Genomic DNA, 5,027 nt, shown 5'->3' on the forward strand with positions numbered 1-5,027 from the left:
ATCCGACATCGAGATGGTCTTCATCCTACGTATCCTCTGGCTATTCATTTTAAATGGGTTGTTGATTTGGTTATTATGCCGGTTGGGTTATGGCAGATGAGATATTTGGTTTTAGCTCGTGAAGATTTATCAAATCAAGTAGAAGGAAGAGCATTGAGGACAAAATCTACAGAGGGGATTTGTAGGTTTTTGCTTGAAGATGTCATTTGCCATTACGGGTGCGTAGGAAAAATCACTGCAGATCGTGGAGAATTAAATGCACAAGAAGCTCGTAAGTTCTTTGAAAGATGTGGAGTTAAACTATCACTGACTACTGCTTATAATCCAGAAGGGAATGCGAAAAGCGAACGTGGTCACCCGCCGATTGTGAAAGCATTAGTTAAAGCTTGTAATGGGAAAGTTAAAGAGTGGCCACGGCTTTTGCCATTTGCATTATGGGCTGATCGAACAACACATAGTTCGGTGACAGGATATATGCCAGTAGAACTTATGACAGGTCAAAAACTAATTATGCCGATTGAAGAAAAGGTACTTACTTGGAGTATGCTACCATGGGAAGATGGATTGACAAGAGAAGAACTTCTGGCTATTAGGATTCGACAATTGGAGCAAAGAACGGAAGATGTCCAGATAGCATTGGAAAGGTTAAAAAGAGCAAGGTTACAAAACAAGGCGCGATTCGATAAGCAACATCGATTGAGACCAAAAGCAATCGATAAAGGTGATTGGGTACTTGTTTATGACAATAGTCTGGATAATCAACATAGTACTTTGCGGAAATTTTCAAAACGTTGGTTTGGACCATATGTTGTAGCAACTGTTCATGATAATGCGACTTACTCATTACGGGAGTTAGATGGTACAAAATTGAAAATACCAATTGCAGGGAAGAGAGTAAAAATATTTAAACGAAGACACGCAGAGATGAATATGGAAGACCTTAATGAAGGTACAGAGATTCCGCAGCAAGAAGATGAAAGTGATATGGATAATGAAGGTGACGAAGACGAACTGGACAAAGACGTAGGGGATATATTCTGAATCAAACAGCAATTGGGTAAATTGGTGCATACCGGAGAATGCACAGGTTCAGAGGGGGTGGATGTCGTGTTGTAACACGAGTATACAGTGAAAATAAAAAGAAAGGGGAATTTTATTAATATTCAGTTACCTCGAATATTGGGAGCATCGACCAACTCCAGTACAAATACTGAGTGGTCAGGTTCAGTGACTCCGTTACAGTCAGCCGGGACATACTGGAATGCTCCATTCGATTCCAATAACGGGAGTCAGCAGGAAGAGAAGGACCAATTCACACGACGGGTTCGAGGAGCCAATTGGATCCAATTTCGATAATCCAATCCGGGTCCTCTTACCCAATATGAGACCTGTATTGGTGGGGCAACCCAATGCAGTCTAGTTACGGGAAATCCAGGTCTTACTACGGGTCTTAGCCAATCTGACGCGAGGACCAATTTGACCCAATTACGGGAACATCCAGGTTACTACGGGCATCTTTACCAATATAGGACCTGAATTGGTCGGGCGACTCAATGTGGTCCCGATTACGGGGTTCGATTCTGTTTCAAGCTGTCCTGTTCTCTGTGCCGTCTCAGGGAACATTGTTTTCGGTAAATGGATTCTTAAAGGCAAAAACGGAGGAGAAAGTTTGACGGCGAGAGCCAATTTCGGATCCAAGCTTGAGGTGGGAGCCAATTCCGGATCTAAGACAGAAGATTGAAGAAATTCAGAGGATAAGGTTAGGTGGGATATAGTTTTGGGGGTGGTTTTTTTTTGAGGGGGAATCGGGGGGAGCGAGTTTTCAAGCTTTTGCAAGGTTACTAGTTCGGTTTTCATTGGAGGTTTTTTTGAAGATCAAGGGAATTAGAGAGAGGAGCTTCATGCTTCGGGTCGGGGAAGGAAAGACATAGAATTTGGATTTTTCTTCTTCGTAGAGTTTTGGGAAAGACTGAGGCAATCGCTGCTGAAGTCAGTGTTGTAATGGTGAATCGAGATTTTTAAATGAAGTAGGTTTGAATACTCTTGACTGTTTTGTGAAATCGAGTTACGTCTGTGATTGAAGGATTAAAAGGGTGTCTCTAGGATTGAGTATGCGGAGTGAATGAAATTTATTGGGTTAATCTAACAAGACAGTCAGTGGATACAAGATCGTAAGTACAAAGCAGTATTGAAGGTTAACAGTTTGGGTTGTACGGGGTTCTCTGTAACGTCTAGAGACCTACCGGCTGGGGCAAAAAGGACTTCGACAAGCAGTCGAAGAGCACCCGTATAGATTTACGGTACATTGTTGCAGTCGTTTATATTCCAGCAGTCAAAAACTGATAGACTGCTTGACTATCAGCGAATCTCCATACTACCTTCTACAGCCAGACGTCCGGTGCATTCTCGAGCAGGAAAGCACGTAATGCGACAACGCGGAGATGAATATGGAAGACCTTAATGAAGGTATAGAGATTTCACAGCAAGAAGATGAAAGTGATTTGGATAATGAAGGTGAAGAAGACGAACTGGATAAAGAGGTATAGGATATATTCTAAATTAAACAGCAATTGGGTAAATTGGTGCATATCGGAGGATGTACAGGTTCAGAGGGGGTGGATGTCGTGTTGTAATATGAGTATATCATGAAAATATAAAGAAAAAAGACTTTTATTAATATTTAGTTACCTCAAATATTGGGAGCAACGACCAATTTCAGTGTAAATACTGAGAGGCCAAGTTCAGTCACCCCGTTATAGTCAGCCAGGGCATACTAAAATGCTCCATTCAATTCCAATAATGGGAGTCAGCAGAAAGGAAAAGGACCAATTCAACGACGAGTGAGCCTGGTTCGAAGAGCCAATTGGATCCAATTTCAAGGCATCCAATCCAGGTCCTATTATGGGCCTCTTATCCAATATGAGACGTGACTTGGTCGGACAACCCAATGCGGTCCAATTACGGGAACATATAGGTCTTACTACAGGCCTCTTAGCCAATATGAGACCTGAATTGGTCGGGCAACTCAATGTGGTCCCGATTACTGGGCTCCGATTCAGTTTCAGGCTGTTCCGTCCTCTGTGCCAGTCCGGGAACGTCCTTTCGGTAAAAGGATCTCTTAAAGGTAAAAATGGAGGAGAAAGCTCTGACAGCGGGAGCCAATTCCGAATCCAAGACGAAAGATTGAAGAAATTCAGAGGCTAGGGTTTGAGAGAGGGGAGAATTAGGGTTAAAGGAGAGGATAGGTTAAGAAATGGAAGGAGAGAGAATAAGGGTTTGAAAAGGATCAGAGAGTGAACTTCATGCTTCGGAGCGGGGAAAAAGATAGAGAATTGGGTTTTTTTTCTTCATAGGATTTTGGGAAGACTGAGGCAATCGTTGTTGAATTCAGTGCTATACTGGTGAATCGGGATTTTAATGAAGTGGGTGTGATTACTCTTGACTGTTTTGTGAAATCGAGTTACGTCTGTGATGAAGAATTAAAAGGGTGTCTATAGGATTGAGTATGGGAAGTGAATGAAATTTATTAGGTTAATCTACCAAGACAGTCACTGGATACAAGATCATGAGTATAAAGCGTTATCGAAGATTAGCAGTTTGGGTTGTTCGAGGTTCTCTGTAATGTCTTAAGACCTACCGGTTGGAGCAAAAAGGATTTTGACGAGTGGTCGAAGGACATCCGTATAGATTTATGGTATATTCTTACAGTTGTTTATATTCCAATAGTCAAAAACCGATAAACTGCTTGAATATTAGCGAATCTCCATACTACCTTCTACAGCCAGACGCCCGACGCGTTCTCGAGTAGGAAAGCACGTAATACGACACCGCAACCTCCAATCTATGGATGGGTTTTATTTTTTCAACCAGAAAAGACCAAGAATAATAGGATTTGATGGGATTTTTAATAATATTGAAAATAATATGGCTACTATGGCCCTTAAACATCACTTCTATAGGTTTTGATTCATGGGTGACACTACCAGATAATAAAGGTCACCCAACTATGACGTCAACGTGAACAGGTTTGGATTTTTGTACTAAAGGGATCTTACGATGCTTCACAAATTCTTCGTCTAAGAAACAAGCAGATGCTCCTGAATCTAATAATGTTAAGGTTCTCAGTTTTTGAGGGCCAATAAACAAAGGGATTGTAAAACAAAGGGCAGATTGAGCGGAAAGAAAAAGAACCTGATTGTTGTTGCGATATTTCACTGTCTAGCCGCACAATTCCTATTATGGCTGGGCATCCTTGTTTTCCTGAATAAACGCACCCCTGGTCCTGACAATGCATCGATTTTACTTCTTGGGACAGTTTTCAACTTTGTGGCCTTCTTCACCGCAATATAAGCATAGACCTTCCTCCATACGCTGCTTTTTTTTTTTCTAGAATAAGGGATTTGACACGTACCGCATCAATTTACATGTCTTCTACCTTTAAATATGAATTCGCGTTACTTGCCAACATAGTTGAGGCGTGACAAACCATATGTTATCTTGAGCATTGGTTTTGGCGACGTTGGAATAGGTGGTTATCGCACTTCACAGCTTGGCTAATAGCTTTGCTGAGTGTTCGCGGATCAGAAAGTGTTAGCAGCAAATCCTTCACATCGTCCCTTAAACCCCAATAGAATTGACTCATCAATGCTTCTTTGTCCCAATTGATGTCGCATGCTAGTTGCCTAAAATCCGATACATAGACTGATGTAGAGCGCATCTCTTGTTGTAGTAACCGGATCTTTGTTGTAGTCCATCGAACCTTGTCGTGTTCACCAAATGCTTTCGCAAATGCCTCCAAGAAGGTTTCAAAGTTGTTTAGTATGGATGATCGTTTCTCAAACAAAGGAGCAAACTATGATAGAGCTTGTCTTGTAAGTAAGGTTCCAACAAGCCCAACACGTGATTCCTCCGTTGGATAGCGTTCGGGCTGTAAAATTGTTATCAATCTGATTTGATTGACAAATCCTCGAAACTTGGAATGCATACCATCGAACTTATCCGGAAGGCTAACTTGGGGCTTCTTATAT

Source organism: Physcomitrium patens, chromosome 18 (assembly GCF_059467195.1).
Source record: "Physcomitrium patens ecotype Gransden chromosome 18, ASM5946719v1, whole genome shotgun sequence".
NCBI lineage: Eukaryota > Viridiplantae > Streptophyta > Bryopsida > Funariales > Funariaceae > Physcomitrium > Physcomitrium patens.